This window comes from Lagenorhynchus albirostris, chromosome 11 (genome assembly GCF_949774975.1).
Source record: "Lagenorhynchus albirostris chromosome 11, mLagAlb1.1, whole genome shotgun sequence".
Classification (NCBI taxonomy): Eukaryota; Metazoa; Chordata; class Mammalia; order Artiodactyla; family Delphinidae; genus Lagenorhynchus; species Lagenorhynchus albirostris.
In genome coordinates this window covers 88689815-88714436 of record NC_083105.1, presented here as the reverse complement: position 1 = coordinate 88714436, position 24622 = coordinate 88689815, and positions in this window count along the sequence as shown.

Genomic DNA, 24622 nt, shown 5'->3' with positions numbered 1-24622 from the left:
TTAACATTTGCTGTCCACTTTTCCTGTGCCAGGAACTGTGACAAGGGCTTTCAAGGGACTGTTCGTTTCTGAGAAAATCTCAGATCACATAGCCCGTAATTTTTAGAGCCAGGATATGAACACAGCTGGTCTGCGTCTGGGTTTAACCCCCTGCAGTACAGCTATCACACTGTACGCAATAATGTAAATGGGAACCAAGGGGACAGCTGCAGAGGGATTGAGCAAGGAAGATTTCTTGAAAGATGTAAATTTGGAGCCAGTTTTTGGCATATGTTCCTGTGGTCTAATGCCATTGGGTATATTAACAACTCAAGTACATAGATTTACAATTTGAAAATCATTTAAAATTTTGGAAGGAGTAAATGCCACACGTACTAACAAATTTACAGGGACAAAATACCTTCCTACCATCACCTTCCCAAGTTTTGGTCCACAAATTCCTCTTTTGCAGTTGATCAACAGAATGCTTTCATGAACTTAGCCCTAATCTTGGTGTCTGGCTTATCATAGGTTTTTATAGATGGTTGAATGAATTCTGATGAAACATTCTCATTTTTGTCTTCAATTCTTTCTCTTGTTTTTAAATCCACACTATTTTTATTAACGAAACTTTCTCATTCCGAACTGCCTCCACCTCTCCCCTTGCAAAGAGGAAAAATATATAATATAGAGCTCTTAACGAGAATGAGAAGGGTGGGAGGAATTACAACCTTTCTGAGACTTGTGGTGAATGCAATCCTAAGACAGGAGATGGAAGTCTCTGGAAAGATAAAAAGTTCAATTTGGGCAGAACGGCTTCTTGAGCCTCATGTGTGTTGAAGTGGTGTGCACTGGAAAGTTGTTCTGTCAGTGGCTGCCAGCTAGATTCTGTTGATGATTTGACTCTGAACGTATTCAAAGGAGTGCCTGTAGAAGTGGTCAGGAATTACCTAATTGCTGCTTTAGACTGGAGAAATACACTTCTTTTTGGATGACACTCATGCTTTTCCCAAAGGGACATTGTCACATAATGTTTGCACAAGTGCTTCCTATTTGTAACTTTGCCAGCACTGCGTTCTGTGTGATTTTTGCTTACATATCCAAGACTCCTTGAGTTGCCAACATTCAGACATCACTAATGACCTCATTAATACCATTTTGATAAAACATTTACATCACTGCTGTTCTTATATCTTGTTCTTGACGCATATCAGAATGTCTGTGCTATATTTCCCCACATCCTTCATTTACCACATATTTGTTTCATGTGTTTTTTGAGCTGTTAGTAAGTGTTCTGTACTTTTAATTCCCTTTTGGCCAGAACCCAAATGTTTGGTTCACCAGGTCATGAGCCTTGCACGTTGGCAAGAGAAATTCTGCTAAAGGCACGATAGATAATGAATAGTATTGCCCATTCAGAGATCTCATGTGGTTCATCTCCCTGCCTCGCTGTTACTTTGAAAAGAGTTCCTTTTCTTCTCTGTGCAGGACAGCCGGTTGACCTTGAAGGGTATCTGCAATTGCTGTTCTTTCTTGTACCATTTCTAGCTAATTTCACTTCCCGGGTGGTTCTCTTCCATGGGTCCTGAGTTGTCTATTCTCTGGAATTGGTTACTTTCCTAATAGAAATGCTTTTTGCCTGGGTTTACTGTCACTTCATGGTCCCCTGGTCCTGATACTGACTTTATTTGTTCAGATTCCTGAATGACAGCTTTATATTGACCTCTGCACTCTATGTGCTCCTTAACTTTGGTCTTCCTGAACTTCCTGTTTTATGCTGGCATAGTTCATTTATATCTAATCTATCTCGGAAATTCCTATAAGGATATTGGTCTGAGACTAGTAAGAGGGGATTTTTGTCCTTAGTTCTTCACTCGGCTGTTAGCTCTTTTGTTCTCTTTGCCAGGACCCTTCTTTGTTAAGTAGCCAATCCCACCTCCCACCCCAAACAAAAACCCCAAACAAGAACAAAACATTAACTAACTTTCCTTACTGTTGAATGCTTAATATGCAGTTGTACACTTCGAACCTTTAGAGGGGTATATATTATGTAGCTAACAGTAGCTACTACAATATTTACTGCTTGGTTACCTTCTAAACCTCCCCTTCCCCAGTTTTATGGGTGTATCCCAGTTACTCTGAAGTGGTTTCTTATCCCTGGCTTCATATTTGAATCATCTGGGGTGCTTTAAAAAATGCCCCAATTGGGGCTTCCCTGGTGGCGCAGTGGTTGAGAGTCCACCTGCCGATGCAGGGGACACGGGTTCGTGCCCCTGTCTGGGAAGATCCCACATGCGGCAGAGCGGCTGGGCCCGTGAGCCATGGCCGCTGAGCCTGCGCGTCCGGAGCCTGTGCTCCACAACGGGAGAGGCCACAACGGTGAGAGGCCCGCATACCGCAAAAAAAAAAAAAAAAATGCCCCGATCCCCTTCCCTTCCAGACATACTGAATCAGAGTCTCTGGAATGTGGGAACTGTGTGTTTTTATTTTATTTATTTATTTATTTACTTACTTACTTACTTACTTACTGGCTGCCCTGCGTGGCATGTGGGATCTTAGTTCCCCATGCCTCAGAAGTTGGAAGCACGGTGTAGTCTTAACTGCTGGGCCACCAGGGAAGTCCCAGAACTGGGTTTAAAAGTACTTCCTGGGTGATTCTAAGTGCAGTTGTAATGGAGAACAGTAGTCTCGTCCAATCAGTGTGCTCTGACATTTCCCCTGGTGGCTGTTACTGGTTTACTTTTTAAGGCAAGGATGCACATTCACACTTAAGGGCAAAGTGAAGGAGGACAACCCCATCATCTCATGATCAGCCTTAGGATGAAGTTGGTGCGTTGGACTAAATGTGATCTTTTAGTGACATCTTCAAGGCGCTGAATCAGTTAACCCTGAAACTTGCTGTACCTTTAGACTTGCCCTTGTTTATGTGAGAAAATAAACATCTAAGCCAAGGAAACTCAGATCAAGAGATTAAATGACTCATGGAAGAAACTGAAACCCAGGTCTTACAGGTCAGTGTTCTTTCTGTGTACGCAATGAAGATAGTGCTCAAGAAATTAGTAAGTATAAAAGAAATGAGAAAACGGTGCCTACACCCAAGGAAGTCACAATCTCTTTGAGGGAGATAAAACACAGTTGTTGGGAACCTGGTCAAACAGTCACTGTAACCGACTCTGACAGCACGTTAGAGTTTACAGAGAATTTTGACATCTATTGTCCCTTTTTATCCTCTCAAGAAACTCTTAGGTAGGATAATATTTTACCTACTTCACAACTGAGAAGATCCGAGGCCAGGAGAGGATTTACCGTTTGCCCAAGATGATCCAGTTGGTAACTGTGCTAAGAGCTGAACCCAGATCTTCAGACTCAAAATCCAGGGTCTTTTTTGGCTGCATCTCTACCTGTGAATGGTCTTTATGTTTTGGAATTCCATTATCTCTTCCTTACCTGGATATAGAGACACAGGGATTCAGGAGAGAGTAAAGCTATCCTGTCCCCAGGAGCAACAGTGATTTGGGAAACACAACAATCTAAGCTATATGGGGAGTGGTGGACTTCTGTTCTGATTTCTGGAAGGTAGATGAAGTTCATGGAAATTGTTGAGTTCAGGGGAGGAAAGTTTTGTCTTGGGAGATTAGAGTCTAGGGTTTCTGGGGAGAATTTCATTTGGGTTAAATGGCGCAAGATTACCCATCAGTGGGACCTGGGTTCAATTGTGGGAGCAGGAGGGACACTCCTATTTTATTCCTATATTGTCTGCTCTTGTGCACTTTTGTTACATCCTTTTTTGGATATAACAGTTACATTCTTGATATACATAGAAGTTCCTGTCATCTGTGTTCTGGAACTTTCTACTCTTTTTCCCAGTCCACCAAACTCAAGGTAAACAGATTGCCTCCATCTATAAACTGCTTCTGCAACACATTTTCCCCTAACTTCCCACAGGATGAAAAGAACAGTCTAGCAGTCTTCCCCTGGTATTGCTCATAATTCTGGGAAGATAGTAAACCAATTAAATAGTGCAGCTGTACAAACATTCCAGCTATAATCTGTGAAGTTCAGATCGTGACCACAGTTTCATTGTCTTCTTTCCCCATATGGAATTTCATTGTTTCTTTTGATTGCATTTTTAAAACGGGTTTATGTAAGATGGAATGTTTTGTAGCTAGTGAAAGTACATTTAAGCTACACTTGAAATGCTGAACTGAATTTTTTCAGGAGAAAATAGTTTTGGAAGGAAATTTTTTTTAGAATAATAGTTTCGGGGAGTGGAAAAGGCTGAATTTCTGAGTCTATCTTGGACTACGTCCGCATGAGAGTCCCCTTTTCGTTTCTCGGCAGTTATTTAGTGGGACCACCTCTTGGGATGGATGCCAGCTGAGGAACCTGAGTCACTCTAGAGGCTAAAGGTGTGATCAGTGCAGTGAACATTTATGAGCACTTACTATAAAGCAGAGCCTGCTCGAAGCACTTCACATGAGTTACGCTGTTTAATCTTCAAAATGACCTGATGATGTGCTTACACTTACCATCCCCATTTTGCAAATAAGGTAACAAAGGTATAGAGCGGTGAGTAAATGGCTCTATCATCTAAGCCAGGCATTTTGACTCCATATCTGTACTTTTAACCACAATGCTCTATGACCTTCAGAAGGAAGCAACCCATTTAATTGGTTTTCCTTTAAGTGACCTCTTTCTTCTTAGAGCCCCTAACTAGTCATCAACTGACTGGTTAAACAGGTGTCACATGACAATGACACAGTTTTTTGTATCTTGTTACCAAAAGGCAGACCAGGAAAAATCATTTCCTGGAAGCAATTAGAAAGAGAAAAGAGTTTTGCAACTCTTTTAAACATGTGGACAAAATTTCCTGTTACACTTTTTTTCCCTTTCACTTCTTGATTGTTGAGACACTTTCACTTTGCATGTAATCAAAAATAGAACCGTCTGTTGAACATTCCGTATCCCATACTTTTGTGCCTCCTCCTAGAAAATGGTTCTTTGAGTCTCAAGGACAAATTCATTTTTTTTTCCAATTCATACTTGTAACTGTCTAGGAAGTGACAGATTTCCAGATGAGCTGCTCCAACTGGTGGCTCATTGCTCATAGGCTCTGCTGTGTTAGGGATGTAGCTTTGCTCCTCTTTAGGCAAGCTGTGAATCAGTGGCGGCTAATGATTGAAAGGAGTTCACGTCTAGTTCTTGATATTTCTTTGTATAAATCTAACTTTTCCCAAAGCATATCGTAGATACTTTAGGGATGGAGACACAGAAGATAAATGACTTTTCAAAGGTCATGCATTTGGGGAGCCAGAGCTGGAATGATTGTCTTAACTTAGAACATTTTCAGCTTAATTTCTCTCCCTCTCTTGTATTAAATTGCACTTTGACCATTGTAGATACTAGTCAAGCAAGAAAGTGTGCTTTGAAGTGGTCTGCCTCTTTGAGGGCTGGTCATATATATATATATTTTTGAAAATGTACCAAATGTAAAAGACCTGCTGTGTTCTGAGGACCTGAGGAACTCCTTTTCTGGCTTCTGTCGAACTCTGTTGATCAGTATAACCAGGAATGATAAAGCTTTAAGAAGCTGAGTCACACCAGCAGGATAGACAATAAACAGGGATGCTAATGAGCTAATTTGCCCCTTTGCTAAGCATTGCTCCACTGAGCTATTACTCCTATGTTTCTTGGAGGAAAGCAGCAAGACACATTCTTGTGAACTCTGGTTGTCGAGGATGCTGCCTGCAACATGGCTCAGTGCCCCATGAGCAAAATCCCATGTGAGAAATCCCACTTAGCCCTAAGAGCTAAGAAGAGTTCTGCTTTCTCTGCTGAACCATTGCATCTTTATTTCTCTCCTGTTTACAACAGAAAATCAACCATAATTTCCTTTTCCCTTTGACTCCTTTAGAAAAATGAATTACATAGACACTTACGATCTGAATACTTGCTTTACTGCCTCCCTTAAATTTTCCCAGGAGTGATTTATTTTTATCGACAGTGTGAATGAAGAAAAATGAAGAGCATTGTTCATCGCCCAGTTCTACAAGGGTTAAGTCATAACCCACTGCCGTTGCCCACCAACAGTGCACCCTGAGAGGAATTCAGGATGAAAAACAGGATGAGGCACTCTGTGCTTTGGGTAAACACGGCCTTAGGTAGTTAGACATGTATCTCAGGAAGAATTTCAGTGACCGCAGCTTCTTGCATCTTCCCATACATAAAAAAGCACTAAAATCATTAACTTGAGATATATTTGTGATTAGCATAATCTTTCCTCAAGATGTATGCTTGACTGCATGTATTTCCAGGCCAAAAAAATTCATATATAAACTGGCTTCTCCTCTACCCCTTTGGAGCTGTTCTCTCAGAGCTACTGAGAGGCTGTCTCCTGAACTATAGTCCTCAGTAAGTCCCTGAATAAAACTTAAACTCACAGCTCTCATGTTGTGCATTTTTCTTCGTCAACAATAGTTTACTCTTTTACTATATGGGTTTTTGTTGGGTATTGCTTAAAATTCTTTGTAAGATTTAGCATGGGTATAAAATATCAATAAATGGAACTTGTGAGAATAACAACTGGGTGCAAAATGGGTTTTGTCTTTTAGCTAGTTCTTTTTTATAAAAGAAATTCTTTTTTTTTGTTTTCTTCTGTTAGGGAGGAAAACCCTTTGCTCTACCCTCTTATGTTTAATGATTGTGGGCGTGCAAATTAAACTGACAGACAGATTAGCAAGAGAAAAGACAGATTTTTATTCACGTGTATACAGGAGTGTTCACAGAAAAATGTGACTCACAGAGGCAGTTAGAATTTGGGGCATATATACCATCTTAATGGGGAAAAGATGGGGAGAAGGCCACTTCTGAGAAAACAAATGACTTTGGGAGAGAGAAATATGGGCGTTTAGAAGATTAGATGTGAGATAACGATAGTTTTGTGTCGTCTGTTTTAGGCAATTTCTTATGCTGCTGCCAGCTTTTTGTCTGCTGTCATAGGAGTTAATCTTCCCTGATAATTTCTCCCGGGGTGGGGGGGGGTGGGGGGGTTTATGACAAGTGAATTCTTTTGAGAGGCTCTGCTTTTAGGCAGTTAAGCAGAGTTCAGAAAAAACAAAAATAAAAACAAAAAACTTTTCACAGTGATATATTCTGAATCCTTTCACTTCCAAAGACCACTGCTGTCAGGAAGGGAAGTTAATCTGGGTAGACCATTCGACATTGCAAAGTTTGTTTGTGGGTTAGAATGGGCTCCAGTGTTGTATTTCTCCAGGTTTTAGTCAAATCTGATAGTTCAACACACCCTTTCTTGGCTAGTTGTGGTGTCATATCCTCTGATAAAATTTCCAGAGCACAGGGTTGACATTCTGATTTCCCCAAACCCTCCATTTCTCTGCCCCAACTCACCACACAAACCTTCAGGATTATGGTAGTTCCTGACATCTCATCTCCTGGTTTTTCAAATGTAAATGTATTCTCCTTCCTTCCTTCCTTCCAATGACAAATTTGTGCTCATTTTGTGTCAGTCAACACTTCTTTGAATAATAATTAATACTACTTAGCACTTCTCACATTAGGGTAGAACATACATTTAAAAAAATAATTAATTTTATTTTTGGCTGTGTTGGGTCTTTGTTGCTGTGTGCGGGCTTTCTCTAGTTGCGGCGAACGGGGACTACTCTTCGTTGCAGTGCACGGGCTTCTCACTGCGGTGGCTTCTTGTTGCGGATTATGGGCTCTAGGGTGTGTGGGCTTCAGTAGTTGTGGCATGCAGGCTCAGTAGTTGTGGCTTGTGGGCACTAGAGTGCAGGCTCAGTAGTTGTGCTGCATGGGCTTAGCTGCTCCGCAGCATGTGGGATCTTCCCGTACCGGGGCTTGAATCCATGTCCCCTGCAGTGGCAGGCGGATTCTTAACCACTGTGCCACCGGGGAAGTCCCAGAACATACATTTTTATTGAAAGAAGTACAGATCAAAAGGAGGTCCTTTCTGTTTGCACTTTTATTTTGCCCTAAATTTGTTTTGTTTTTGGTTTAACTAGGCTCACAGGATCCTAATCACTTTATTCGTGCCAATAGTAAAGACTTAAGTACTAAAATAGAAGTTAATTTGGGTACATAGAAATTGCTCAATCAAAAATTGGTAGTATCTTATAAAACTGTGTTGTATTATCAAGTCCAAAGTACATTCTCAGTCTGTCTACTTTATGCCCCACTGTTATCCTGGTTTTTACCAAATCAATTCCCATCTGTACTATAATAACTTCCTAATTTATTATTTTGCTACCTTTCTTGCATCCCTGTAACCAATGCATTTGTCCTGCAGTGTGGACAATGTGATCTCTTCTTTTTTTTTTAACATTTTTATTGGAGTATAATTTCTTTACATTGTTGTCTTAGTTTCTGCTGTATGATAAAGTGTCAGCTATATGTATACATATATCCCCATATCCCCTCCCTCTTGGTCTCCCTCCCACCCTCCCTATCCCACCCCTCTAGGTGGTCACAAAGCACCAAGCTGGTCTCCCTGTGCTATGTGGCTGCTTCCCACTAGCAACCTGTTTTACATTTGGTAGTGTATATATGTCCATGCCACTCTCTCACTTTGTCCCAGCTTACCCTTCCCCCTCCCTGTGTCCTCAAGTCCATTCTCTACATCTGTGTCTTTATTCCTGTCCTGTCCCTAGGTTCTTCAGAACCATTTCTTTTTTTTCAGATTCCATACATGTGTTAGCATACGGTATTTGTTTTTCTCTTTCTGACTGACTTCACTCTGTATACCAGACTCTAGGTCCATCCACCTCATTACAAATAACTCAATTTTGTTTCTTTTTATGGCTGAGTAATATTCCATTGTATATATGTGCCACATCTTCTTTATCCATTCATCTGTTGATGGACACTTAGGTTGCTTCCATGTCCTGGCTATTGTAAATAGTGCTGCAATGAACATTGTGGTACATGACTCTGTTTGAATTATGGTTTTCTCAGGGTATATGCCCAGTAGTGGGATTGCTGGGTCATATGGTAATTCTATTTTTAGTTTTTTAAGGAACCTCCATACTGTTCTCCACAGTGGCTGTATCAATTTACATTCCCACCAACAGTGCAGGAGGGTTCCCTTTTCTCCATACACTCTCCAGCATTTATTGATTTTTTGATACATAGATTTTTTGATGATGGAAATTCTGACTGGTGTGAGGTGATAGCTCATGGTAGTTTTGATTTGCATTTCTCCAGTGATTAGTGATGTTAAGCATCCTTTCATGTGTTTGTTGGCAATCTGTATATCTTCTTTGGAGAAATGTCTCTTTAGGTCTTCTGCCCATTTTTGGATTGGGTTGTTTGTTTATTTGATATTGAGCTGCATGAGCTGCTTGTAAATTTCAGAGATTAATCCTTTGTCAGTTGATTCATTTACAAATATTTTCTCCCTTTCTGAGGGCTGTCTTTTCATCTTGTTTATGGTTTCCTTTGCTGTGCAAAAGCATTTAAGTTGCATTAGGTCCCATTTGTTTTTATTTCCATTACTCTAGGAGGTGGGTCAAAAAGGATCTTGCTGTGATTTATGTCATAGAGTGTTCTGCCTATGTTTTCCTCTAAGAGTTTGGTAGTGTCTGGCCTTACATTTAGGTCTTCAATCCATTTTGAGTTTACTTTTGTGTATGGTGTTAGGGAGTGTTCTAATTTCATACTTTTCCATGTAGCTGTCCAGTTTTCCCAGCACCACTTATTGAAGAGGCTGTCTTTTCTCCACTGTATATTCTTGCCTCCTTTATCAAAGATAAGGTGACCACATGTGCGTGGGTTTGTCTCTGGGCTTTCTATCCTGTTCCATTGATCTATATTTCTGTTTTTGTGCCAGTACCATACTGTCTTGATTACTGTAGCTTTGTAGTATAGTGTGAAGTCAGGGAGCCTGATTCCTCCAGCTCCGTTTTTTTCCCTCAAGATTGCTTTGGCTATTCGGAGTCTTTTGTGTTTCCGTACAAATTGTAAAATTTTCTCTTCTAGCTCTGTGAAAGATGCCACTGGTCATGTGATAGGGATTGCATTGAATCTGTAGATTGCTTTGAGTGGTATAGTTATTTTCACAATGTTGATTCTTCCAATCCAAGAACATGATATATCTCTTCATCTGTTTCTATCATCTTTAATATCTTTCATCAGTGTCTTATAGTTTTCTGCATACAGATCTTTTGTCTCCTTAGGTAGGTTTATTCCTAGGTATTTTATTCTTTTTGTTGCAATGGTAAATGGGAGTGTTTCCTTAATTTCTCTTTCAGATTTTTCATCATTGGTGTATAGGAATGCCAGAGATTTCTGTGCATTAATTTTGTATCCTGTTACTTTACCAAATTCATTGTTTATCTCTAGTAATTTTCTGGTAGCATCTTTAGGATTCTTTATGTATAGTATCGTGTCATTTGCAAGCAGTGACAGTTTTACTTCTTCTTTTCCAATTTGGATTCGACAGTGTGATCTTTTAAAGGTAAGAGTGGTGATTAAAGGTCAAAACCCTTTCATAATTATCCACTGCCCTTAGAATAAAACCCTAACTTCTTAGTAACCGTGACCTACAAAGCCCTCTATGACTTTGGCCCTGCCTCTTATCTGGACCTCCTTTCTTATCTCCCCTTGCTTGTTGCTTTCCAGCCACACTGGCTGCCCTGCAGTTCTTGCCTTGGGCTTTTGTACAAGGTGTTTCCCTTGCCTGGACTATTTTTGTCTAGATTTCTCATTGCTAGGTCTTGTCATGTGAGTATCACTGCCCCAGGGAAGCCCTCTCTTAACCCTCTCCACTTACTCTGACATTACCTTACTTTATTTTCTCCATATCACAATCACTATCTGAAATTATTTATTTATTTATTGTCCATCTCCTCTACAGAATGTAAGCTCAGTTAATACTAAGACACTGTCTACAAATGAGAGCGTGGTAGTGTATATATGGACCTATAAACACTACCAAATGTAAAATAGATAGCTAGTGGGAAGCAGTCGCATAGCACAGGGAGATCAGCTCAGTGCTTTGTGACCAGCTAGAAGGGTGGGATAGGGAGAGTGGGAGGGAGGGAGATGCCAGAGGGAAGAGATATGGGGATATAAGTATATCTGATTCACTTTGTTATAAAGCAAAAACTAACATACCATTGTAAAGCAATTATACTCCAATAAAAACATTAAAAAAATAAAGAAAAATAAAAAGGGCATGCCATCATTCTACTGCAGTCAATTTTGTTATTGAAAGAATTTGGAAATGCACATTATCTGTGAACTTCCTTGATTTTTCTGAGTATAACTCACAAGGCATACCTATGGGCCAGTAGTTGGCAAACCTTGGCTTATATCCTGTCAGTTAATGAGAAAGATAAGAACACTAAGGTACTCATTGTCATCCCAAATTGAAGCCACAGTTTGGAAACTAGAGGCAAAGAGGAACATGGAAGGGGCAAAAGGAGACACAATCACTTTCTTATTTCACCATGTTAGCATGATTTGATATTTTATTGAACTGTCTGCAATTAAATTAAAATCTCAGAGAATGTGCTTTTTTTTAAAAAATAAATGATTACTACCTGGAAAAAACCCCACACTGTCTACTTTATTATGTGCTGGAACCTTATTACCTTTTCTAATATGTACTCATTGACTGTATTTGTTGAATGCATCGTATCAACTAGAAAAAAAAATACCACTTTCTCAATAGTTACAGAATGATGTTTTCCAATCAAATAGCCAATTGATGGAGCAGATGTGGGAAATTGGTTTTGAATTCGTTTTGTATAAATATTTTGGAAATAATTTTACTTAAATGCTTGGGCAGACTTTCATATATGTAAGTTTTAAAATTTTGAAATGAGCATTAACTTTCAGAACAGTTGGAAGTACAGTCCCAGAGTTTTTTTTTTTTTCTGAATCATTTGGTAATATGCTGCTCACTCCTGCATACTTTCGTGTGTATTTCTTACTGACAAGGATATTCTCCTACATAACCAAATTTAACCACCAAATCAGGAAATTTACATTTATACATTGCTTTGGTATATTCCTCAGAATTCATTCAAGTTTCATCCATTGTACCAATAATGCCACTAACAGAAGAAGGATCCAGTAGAATCACTTATTGCATTTAGCTGTCATCTCCCTTTAGCTTCCTTCACTTTGGAACAGTTCTTTAGTCTTGACTCTCACAATCTGGACACTTTTGAAAATAAAAGGCCAATTATTTTGAAGATAATTGAATTTTGAATGATCCCTTCATTTGGGTTGTCCTGATATTTCCTCAAGATTAGACTCAATTGTGAGTCTGTCAGGAACGTGCCGGAAGTGATGCTAAGTTCTTTTCGTTGCATCTTACTATGTGGCATATGATTTTGATTTGTCCCATTGCTAATGATTGATTTTTTGATTCAGGTGGTGTCCGCCAGACGTTTCCCACTGTAAAGTTACTGTTTTCTCTTTGTAGTAAGTATTTTGTGGGGAGGTACTTGAAGACAATATAAAATATCTCTTTCCTCACCAAACTATCAATTTATCTATTTATTTAAATACGATTGTTTCCCACTTTATTCAATGGATTATACCCCATTACTGTCTTTATTTGATGTGATCCTCAGATTGCTCTCTGCCTAACCACTAGAGTTTATTGAAGCTGGTTTCCATGTCCTTTTGACATAACTCCATCATTCTTTGTGCACATCCTTGGTCTCTGGCATAATAAGATGTTCCAGGGTCGTCTTGTTCTTTCCCTGTTTCAGTCATGTCTATAGTCAGCCATTTCTCCAAGGAGCCTTCATTTCTTTTAGCTGAGAATGGCAATTAAAAGCCAAGATCTGGACACTAGGTGTGTTCATGGTTATTGAGGTATCATTGTTTCCAGGCCCTCTCAGTGGGCAGATGTAGGGAATCAAACTATAGCTAATACACATATTTATATCTGTATTTCTGTGTGTATGTATATGTGTATATATAGCTCTATGTGTATCAGTCTGTCAGAATTTATAAATTCACACAGTTCATCCAATGCAGTCTTCCCTAACCATATCCTAATCTGCTCCATTGGGTTAGTTTATACACATGATGACTTTGTCAGCCTACATGTACCCCAAGTCTAGTCTGGCCTTTGCAAATTAAAAGAAAACATTCCATCCATGATGAGCATTATATTTATTGTCCAAGAAAAGCTGTCAGTTGATGGGACATTTGGGGGCAAGACATAAGGAAAACGATTGAAAAATGTATACTAAATATTAGATTAGTGTGTAGTAACAGGTTTTCACAACTATCATACTTTTTTTTTTTTAATTCATAAGAAAGTAACACCCTTTCCCTATCTCGTCCATCTGGATTCAGGGAATCACTACTTATGCTTTTTCTGACTTTTTAGTTAAGGTAAGTTTCTTGATGTTCTTCAAGTTTGTACCATTTGTTTCCTCATTATATCTATCGATCTATATCTATGTATCATATACGTATATGATACTGAGGTAGTTGTATACAACTAGGATCAACTTATGATCTGGGATGAAATGAGATGTTTAGCAATTTCAGGTTTCCTCAGTAAAAATCAATGTCAAATCATCTTACACCTGGTAAATACTGAGTGACTGAGAGGGAGAACAGTGAGTGTTCAGGCTGTCAGAAATGAGGTGCCCAGAAAAGTGAGAATAACAACTCTGCCTGATGATTGGGTTTCTATTTCAAATACAACCTTAGTGTTTTCCTAAACCAATGTGAGTGCAAAGTGGCCATGAAATATTAAAGCCCACTTTTATATCAGTAAAAATGGGAAGCTATGGTAATTATGAGAAGAAAAGGACCAGCATTGAGATGAGAAAAGCTGGTACAGGGAGAGAGCTAGAAGTGCTAGGCTGGTTCCCCTGGTGGGGTGGAGGAAAGTTCCTGTCTTGAAGGCAAGGTAAAAACAAAACACCTTGCAAATTAAATAACCATTCTGAAGTTTAGTCTTGAGTAAGATTCCACGTTGGTCTGCTGAAATGATTCAGGCCAGTAATTAAAGTCAAAACATTGTACCTGTTATCCTTAATAATATACGCCTTTTGAGACCCAGATCTAAATGCTCACCCTTTTCTTGTCCTTTGCTCTACAAGTCTCCAGAAATATCTGAAAAAGCAGTTGCCTTTCCTGTTCCAGTAGGAAAGAAAGCTAGTGGGGAGAAAGAGTATTTGCACTGAAGTCAGTTTTTGCTTAATTTTCAGTCTCATTTCAAAGAAAGACACAAAAAGATTTCTATAGAAGAGACACATAAGAAACTATCTTAAGGTTACTGAATGGTTTAATTAAGATTCACTGTTATTTCATTTTAATGGTTTCATTTGTGATACAGATCATTAGTTTTCTATTAGTTTTTTTTTAAATTACAGTCATATTGCTTAAAAAAGTAATGCTATTTAACTAATGTTCTACAACATAAGGGGAATTGGTTTATTCTGGCTTTTGATGTCTCTGGAAAGATTAATTTTGGTAAAACTGTTCTTTTATCTCTTAACAGTACTATGGCTTGAAAAAATAGAGAAACCTGATGGGAACAAATCTATCTTGGCTATGAGCTTAATTTTGTTATCATGAAAAAGAAAAAGATTCAGTTCAAATTCTTTGCTTTTTCAAGTATTTTTTTCTTGCTCAAATACGGTTATAAATACTGTAAATGGCCATTATTTGGAGTTCAGGGTTTTTTTCCTCCTTGATTATACAAAGGTGGAGCAAAGGTAAAATTCAAGTGTTGTTGAGGCCAATAACTGCATTGATTCTTCTTTGCCACTAGATGTCCCTGTATAGATGCTCCTTCTACCTGAGAGGCTTTCTTAAAAAGATACCAACAAAATCAGACAGGCATTTGCTACTCCTAAGGCTCTTTTCCCTTCTTTAATTTAGCACCCTGGTTATGACCACATGCTTTCCCCTTCTTTCTGGAGGATTAATTCCAGAGGACTGGACAGGACTTGAACTAAACAAAAAGTGAGTAAAATTAGCCTTAGGCATTGGTCCAAATATGTATATCTACTAACTACTCATCCTATAAAATGTGAGAATCCTTACAGATATAATTTAGATGTATAGAAAACTTTCAAGCACGATAAAATGAGGAGGGGCTTGGATTTGCATTAGATAAACAGTGGCAGATAATTTAAAACTACATTTGGTAGTAAAATATATTTGTATTTTTATTTTGAATATGGTATTCTGGGAATCAATAATGGACATACAGATAATATTACTCCTCAAGGATTGGAGTTTTTGCGATTTATTATACAGCTTCTTATCTCATAACTCGTCTGTTTTCCATACTTGACAAAGATTAACCATGTCAGCTACCAGAATAATGTGATAGGATAGCTAAACTTCAGCTCATTTCTTTGTAAGTTTGTCTAATTTTTAGTTCTAAGTTTATCTGCAAAGGAGGAGGTAACGTTTGATTCAAAACATTCACAGAAATAGCACAAAAAATACTAAAATTTGTATGGAATCATAAAAGATCTTGAATAGCTAAAGCAATCTTGAAAAGGAAGAACAAAGCTAGAGGTATCATGCTTCCTTATTTCAAACTGTATCACAAAGCTATAGTAATTAAAATAGTATGGTGTTAGCATAAAAGACACATAGGTTGGGGGAACAGAATAGAGAGCCCAGAAATAAACCAGTCATGTGTGGTCAGTTAAATTACAATAAAGGAACCAAGAATATACGATGAGAAAAGACAGTTTCTTCAAGAAATGGCGTTGGGAAAATTGGGCAGACAGATACAAAATAAATGAGACCACCATCTTATGCCATATACAAAAATTAACTCAAAATGGATTAAAGATGAATGTAAGACCTAAAACCATAAAACACCTAGAAGAATGAGTAGGCAGGAAGCCCTTGGTGATGAATTTTTTGGATGTGACTTCAAAATCAAAGGCAACAGAAGCAAAAATAAACAAGTGGATGACATCAAACAAAAAAGTTTCTGCGCAGCAAAGGAGACCATCAACAAAATGAAAAGGCCACCTACTGAATGGGAGAAAATGTTTTCAGAAATGGGAGAAAATATTTGCATATATCCAAGGGGCTAATATCCAAAATTTATAAAGAAGGCAATTGCCTCAATAGCCAAAACGAAACAAAAAAACCCCCAATCGGATTGAAAAATAGGTAGAGGATCTGAATAGACATTTTTCCAAAGAACACATTCAGCTGGCCCACAATAGATGAAAAGATGCTCAACATCACTAATCATCAGGGAAATGCAAATCAAAAGCACAATGAGATATTACCTCATACCTATTAGAATGGCTGTTATCAAAAAGACAAGAAATAAAGTGTTGGCAATAATATAGAGAAAAGGGAAAAAAAAACTGTGCAATGTTGGTGAAATGTAAATTAGTATAGCCATTATGGAAAACAGTACAGAGGTCCCTCAAAAAATTGAAAATGGAACTACCATATGATCTGGCAGTTCCACTTCTAGTACTTATCCAAAGAAAACAAAAACACTGCTTTGAGAAGATATATGCACCCACATGTTCATCACGGCATTATTTACAACAGACAAGATATGGAAACAACCTGAGTGTCCATTGATGGATGAATGCATAAAGAAGATAAGATATATATGTGTGTGTATTTTATATATTTGTGATATATATGTATACACTCACATGCCATTTGCAACAACATGGATGGACTTTGAAGGCATTACGCTAAGTAAAATAAGTGAGACAGAGAAAGATATATAATATGTCAATTACACCTCAATAAAATGATGTCCTTTGCTCGGGTTGTATAGAGTCATAACACTAGTTTGAAATAATAATGAAATTACTTGTTATACTCTCTGTTTTAAATTATCAGAATCATTCAATAACTTTTTGGTAGTAAAATACAGTGTTAATAATCTTCCTATTTAAAGCCTGAATTTTATTAAAAACTTTGTGAAATAATTATTCATTAGAACCAACAGATCATTTCGAAAGGATTAGATTCTGCATTTAAAATACTATGGTATTCATTTATTGATTGAATATATTCTACTCAATTTTGTGTGCTTAAGTAACCTTTTCTCTTATAATACTGATTTATATTTCATGACATGTGACTTATTATAACTCAATATAGGAATAATAGAGGGAAATAAAAAAGTAGTGCCAAATAACCAAAATTAACTTTTTTTTTTAATCATCTGTGTTTGGGGGGTTGTTTTTATGCAAAATTTTTTCTCAGTGTTGAAGAAAAAGACACAAGTGGATACCCCGTCTTCGGTTTCTCTCAGTGCAAAGTGATCTTTGAGAAATGGTGATATTTGGGCAAGTTTGAAGAATGGTCTAAGTGCAGGAGCTGGGCAAAGGCCACTGTCTCTTAAAAAGAAAATTTTTACAACCTGAAAGCTGGAGAATTTGGTAATACTGGGCAGAATTCTTGAAAATATCTCGGAATGGAGTTTGCAAGCCCTTTGGAGAAGGAAAAAGTGATCATTAAAAATAACCATGTGGCATCTTAACCAAGTTGGAAAAGAGTTGAGGAGAATGTGGAGAAATAAGAACCCTCATACACGGCTGGTAGGAATGTAAAGTGTTGCAGCCAATTTGGAAAACAGTCTGGCAATTCCTCAAATGATTAAGCCTGGAGTTGCCACTGACTCAGCAAATGGATATATGCCCAAGATAAATGAAATCCATACAAAGATTTGTACCCAGATGTTTATAGCTGTGTTATTCATAATAGCCAAAAGGTGGTCACAACCCAGCATCTATCAATTGGATAGATGGATAATGGATAAAATGTATAAAATGTATATGCCTACAATGGAATATTGTTCAGCCATAAAAGGAATGAAGTCCTGATACATGATACAACATGGATGAGCCTAGAAAACAGTACATTAAGTGAAAGAAACCAGCCATAAAAGACCACATACTATATGATTCCATTCACATGAAAGTCCAGAACAGAAAGCATATTGATGGTTGCTTAGGACTGGAGGAGATGGGCAGAGAGTAGGGTGATAAAGTGTACAGGGTTTCTTTGGAGGTGACAGAAAGGTTAAATTGACTGTGGTGATGCTTGCACAACTCTGAATATACTAAAAACCAGTTAATTGTACACTTTAAATGAATGACTTGCATGTTATGTGAATTCTGTCTCAATAAGTTAAGAAAAAAGAAAAGAAGGAAGTGAAATACTGATCCATGCTACAACATGGATGAATCTTGAAAACATTAGGCTGAGTGAAAGAGGCCTGTCCCTCAGGGGAGCCCAGAGGTATTTATTGTTCTCTCAGATGCAGTCTGCCAATCAGAAATCACTTCTACCATAAGCAGAGTTGCCTGGTGAGGTTTGTAACTTGTCAGCTTTTATTGGGTTACCAAGAGGACAGAGCTAGAAAGTTAACTAAAGGGCACATGCTCATATAGAAGGTGGAAAGGTATTGCTCCCTTTGCCCTCAGGTATGTACTGAACTCCTTACTCATTTATTACCTGTTCGGATTCTATTCATCTTGGCTTAGATGATTTCCTTCTTATCTTTGGAAGAATCAGTGTTATTTATGCCAAAAAGGCATTTTGATTGTTGTTGCTTTTTCTATCCATCGACTCTACCCATCATCTTCTTTCAGGTAATTGGAAAACCAGTTGTAAGGATAAAGATTCCCAGTGACGAGGAGTTAACAAAGTCAGGACATTTTAGGCATTCCCAGAACATAGAGTTTTCTGTATTAGTATCAGAGAGAGCACCTTCTATGCACCTTAGAATGATTGGAGGTAGATATATCTGACCAAAGATGACCTGAGATGCAAAGTTCTCAAATAGTGACAGGATTTTGAAATGATGACAACAGCTGACATTCCCAATGTAACTGGCCTGCGTTTTGTGGAAATGTGCCTGATGTACACATATTGGTCTTTTTACCCTCTCATGTGAAGTTACGTTCTAAACATATTTTCCTTGAGTGGCTTTCTTCTGTGAAATGAGACAGAGATACGATATATGATGTAGCTAAATCAATTATTCAACCGGGGTCCAGTGACCAGCCAATTAGTGATTTATTTGCAAGTTAGCATCTTTAGGCAGGGGAGTGTCAATCTAAAGGCTGTTTGATGTCGTTTTTGTTGAGGGTTAACAGCAGTTCAGATTTACTTGTCGAGCCTAGCAAAATGGTAAATTAGGTTTATGTTGATTCTGTTGATTCGCAATGCATGTTTTTTGAAAACAGAAAGTCCACTGATACAGAAAGCAATGGCTGTCAAATTATTCTAGCCAAATGTGTTCCTCAAATGAAATGTAACGTGGAAGCCAATATGTAAAACAAATGGAGTTGCTTAGTTTGAAATGGCGAAAGGATAATGGGGTCTGGTATTCTGCAGCAAACTGCTAAAACTCTTCCTTAATACCTGAGGCACGCTTTGATCCAAAGCATCTGTAGATCCAAAGGTTGTAGAGAACAGGAAAATCTCTTGTGTAATGCCCAGGATATTAGTTGGAGTTCTAGACTCATCTTCACAATTAATTAGCTAGGTAATTCTAAATAAGCCTCTCTGTCCCTCTGGGTCTTCATTTTCCCTGTGTGGAAAATGAAGGGGGGTAGAATAAAATGATTTTCAAGGTTCTTCCAACATAGATACCTTTAGATCAGGACCTAGTCCCTATAATGAAGACAGGCACACAGAATATTAGGTTGAGGCTAGAACTTGGCTAAAGGCATATCACAAAATTTAATTTTAATTCATTGATCAATATACAAAGATTTAGAAGATGAATTTTTAATTTATTCAGTTTTTAAACTCTAGAGCTATAGGACTATTAAATATAAACCAGTACCAGCTTTCATATTTAGGAACCCTATTTAATTTGCTTCTATCTGTGGGAATTAATCGACAGCATATTTCTGGTGTATGATATTTACCTTATTTGATCCTCACTGAGTTTTAAATTTTGTATCACAGGCTATAAATAGAGGAAGAAAGTCACATTTTTTATAATTTTTGAATGACTTTTAATTTATGCTAACCGCCCTGCTTTTTTTTTTTTTTTTGATACAATACAGTGCTCTAAGCATCACTATGACAAGTGCATGCAATGTCAGATCCCAGGAAAGACGCTATTTTGGATGAAGTTTTCCACCCTGTGCTTCACTAAGATTGCATAGGGACATGTTCTGGCGGCCCACCAGAGCAAAGCACACATGGGTGTGTGTGGGTCTGGGCAGTAACCTGGACACCCACCTGGACCACAGGTGGTTCTTCCTCATTATTGCTATACTATGTTGTGCAGTGTCCTGGTGTTCAGGTAAGAGTGAAAAAGGAGAAGAGGTTGTCCTCAGAAACTTACTCAGCCATTGTGGTCTGCCGGACACCATTTTATCCTGCAAAATAAATTGTTAGTTGTCTCAGGACTAAGACGATCTATTTAGGAACTTGAGAAGGGTACATCATTTAGGGCTCTGATATGCAGCCAGGCAGTAATTGCCTATTAGGCCAATTTAGGGAAACAGAACTTGAGCTCCTGAAGAACCAGGTGTCTGGTCTAGCGAGAGTAGCGAAGTAAACGATGGGGGGCTGGGGTGTACTAAGTGACTAAGTTCTGTTTTGCAGAATTTTCTTTGTGGTACTAGAGCATTAGGATCTCACTGAGATCCCAAGAGTGGTTTAATTCTACTCCTTGTTGAATAAAATGTGTGAGGTGCTGGTGAGTCTGATAGCAGTGTCCATGTTTAGGAACCAGAGTGTCATGTGTTGCTTTGCATCAGTTTCTTGGTAAACTCAACCCATTGAATTTAAAATGTATCCTGAAAGTATTTTGTGTACAATGTGACTTCCAATTTTCCTTATTATAAACATAGCAAAGGGACTTCCCTGGCAGTCTAGTAGTTAAGACTCCATGCTTCCATTGGAGGGGGCCCGGATTCGATCCCTTGTTGGGGAACTAAGATCCTGTATGCCCTGTGGTGCGGCCAAAAAAAAAAAAAAATCCACTATAGATAATTGGAAAACTAAAAGAAGATAGTATAATTATCTATAACTCTACTATTTTAAGATCTGCATTGCTAATAACCTTTTTCATCTTAATCTTTTTTTGATATAGCTGAGCTCAGAGTATGTAAACAATTTCATTGTCTTTTGTTTCTTTGTTTAACTTTAAGATAAGACCTCCTCCATGTTGTTATGAAGTTCCTTTATATATATATTATATATATTTTAATATTTATATGATTCATCATGTGGCTAAATAACAATTTACTTAAACATAACCTCATTATTGGATCATTAGTTGTTTTTTTTTCCCTGTGCTATTAAGGCTACAATAAATATATTTGTGTATAAAACTTTTCTGGGGGGGATATTTTGACATGTTTCTTAGGCAAAGTTCACAAGAGTAGAATTACTGGGTCAAAGGGCAAATACAATTTTTTTTTTTTTTTTTTTTTTGCGGTACGTGGGCCTCTCACTGTTGTGGCCTCTCCCGTTGCGGAGCACAGGCTCCAGACGCGCAGGCCCAGCCGCTCCGCGGCATGTGGGATTTTCCCGGACCGGGGCACGAACCCGTGTCCCCTGCATCAGCAGGCGGACTCTCAACCACTGCGCCACCAGGGAAGCCCCAAATACAATTTTTTAATGCTATTTCTCAAGAAATGGCAGAAATAGATTGTAATAGACACAAATCAAAAGTAATTTTCTTAAGAGCAAGTGGTTAGAAAATAAACTATGGTTGCCATTTGTTCCCTTTTTATGTTTCCTTTTTAAAATAAGGAGACTCAGAATTAATGGAACAGTGTGAAATAAGTTTACTTATTTTTAGAGTGCTCATTTTGAAAGAACTCAAATTTTATCACATTAATTCACACAATTCTTTGAAGTAGGTGGCAAGATTATTATATCATAATTGAAAAAAATGGAGCTAATCCTTTTTTTCAAATTCACTCAGCCAGAGTTTGACAGAACCCCAAATAGAGTCTATCTTTTTAAAAAAAATCTTACCTGCTGTGTATTTGTGACCTTAATTATAACGTCTACAGAAAACGATACATTAAAGGGAAAAATTATAGGGTGCCACAAATACTTATTTCCCTTAATAGAATTTCAGCAAAGAAGAAAAGGACTAAAAGACAATAAAGATGAAATTTCCTCATTTTAAAGTGTCCTAAAGAATTCATGTAGAGAATGAATTAGCATGTGTTGTTTTTCCTCCTTGGATACATTTAAGCATTTAAAAAATGGATATTATTCATCAGTGATGCCAGACTTTCTGCTTCCTCCTTCCACATTTTCCCCTTCAATTCTAGATGCATAAGTGTGTGTGTTTCTTTATTTACAAGTATGTAAAGATTTTTCCAAATCTTCATTCAACAAACATTTATTTTAAAAAGCTTTTCTTATTTTTTTTAATTATAGAGGAAAAAACACAGTCTTGTATTATAAAAAGACCACAAAGATATTAAAACTAACAATATCAGCTTCATTGGTTTGTTGTGAGGATTAAATGTGTGGGACTGAGCCCAATGCTGTGTTATCTCATAGAAGAGCAATAAATATTAGCTATTGGGAATATTAGACTTGCACATTGGTATATCAGAAAGCCAAAGATGTGGGAAAGTCTAGAGAGCAGTGATGGAGTTGCCGAAGTGAGTGGTTATGTTGTCCAGATTGGGAACCTAGGGAATGGTTGGAAATGTTAGCAGAGGTAAGGTTGGGCATCTTTAGTTAGGAGTGAAATGAAGGGTGGATGAAAGGGGTCTTTTGAAGTATTCAAAATCTATTCAAAGAACTTGATAACAGAAAACTTCTCCCAGGGAGCCTATAGTTATCAGCAAAGCTCTGTTGAGGCGAGTTGGCTCATATACAGTTGATCATTTTATTATTTCTCTCTGAAATGTAAATAAACAATTAACACACTCTTTTACATATATATATTTCATGGCAAAAGAGAAAAGAAAATAAAGTTTTTACTACTATCATTATTAAAGAATAGAAAATATAATAATCCTAAGATTATTTCACCTCACTGATAAAGAAATTTGAACTTGGAAATGGTATCTTGAGAAATCTTTGAAATTTTCAGAGGGAAACTATCCTTTTCTTCATAAGATTTTCTGCTAGCCATTAAACAGAAAAGATGCCATTTCACAATGAGGAAAGAAGGCCAACAGCAGAAGAAAATTCATAAGAAAGAATACAAGTTGAGCATGTCTAACCAAAATACGTTGAGAAAACTTTCAGAGCCATGGGCCAAAGATTACAGAAAAGGGCAATGCATTATATCTTGAGTTGATATAAAAATATGCTTCACAGATTATTAGTCTGTCCACGCAAGTGAAAGTAATGTGTTGCCATTTTAATCAGAGGCAGTAAATCTCATTGGGTGAAAACTCCTGAATGAGTTATAGTGGAGATTCACTTAGGGAAGAAAGTTCAGGAAAAAAGACATGATCATTTCAGGAGAGAAAGGCTTAGTTTGCAAAGGATGCAGCAGAGAGGGTATTCTGCTGCCTATGATGTAAGAAATTTGAGAGAAGACAGTGTTACGTAAAGGATGACAAAGGTGATATTATGGAAAATGGAAATCATTTGAAATTGAAACGTTGATTTCTGTATGCACATACCAGCCCATTTGCAGTGATTCTAGACTTTAAAATCCAGCCTGATTAAACAATTCATTTTATAAAGTTAAATTTTTTTTATAAGTAAAATAGTGCTAATCACCAATGGGGGCGATTTATTAGATATTTTTTAGAACTTCCTCTAAATTTTAACCTGACAAATATTTATTCTTAATAATAGTTTTTATTGCTTTTAATGTTGTAAAGTTTTCATATTCTTTGCCTCAGGACACTTATTTTCTTTTTAACCAGTTTGCAGGTGAGCTGAATTTGGAATATTAATAGCTAACAAGGGGCAGGAGATAAAACCACATAGGTATGGCTGCTTGTTGAGAAATAAATTTGGAAAAAAAATCATGAAAATGTGAAGAAAGATCTTACCTTTGAAAGTAAATATAACTCTGGAAATGAGCAGAAATGGCTTGATGCAGGTGTGATGGCAGGATATTCTCTTATTTTTGGATGAAATCAGTTTAGAGCGTTTGGCTTTAATCATTTTATAGGCAGAAAAGCCACAGGAAACGTTCTGATAATGCAAAAAGTGTTCAACCATGTTATATTTAAAACATTGAAATCAGATGGTCTTTTGTTTATACTTAAGATTTGCTTGGAGTTGGTGTCCCTCTAAGAAACACTAATCAAAGGGCTCTGCCAGTAAATGCTGTGTGTGTGTGTGTGTTGTGTGTGTGTGTGTGTGTGTGTGTGTGTGTGTGTGTCTGGGAATAGAGCAGACAGCAAGACAAATATATAGTCCTAATCCTTATGTAGCTTACTGTGTGATCTCATGAGGCAGAAAGATGTTGAACAGCTACAAAGAAAACATCCAGGGTGCAATAAAATGATAAAAGAGGGTGTCTAGTCTACTCTGCAGATGACATTTTGCTGAGGATGAGAACATAGTAGTAATACAATAAATACTTTTTGATTGATTGGATGCCAATAGCATTATTGGAGGTCTAAGGTTTTTGGAAAATTCATAGTTGAAAATTTTTTTTATTGAAGTATAGTTGATTTACAGTGTTCTGTTGCAGGTGTACAGCAGAGTGATTCAG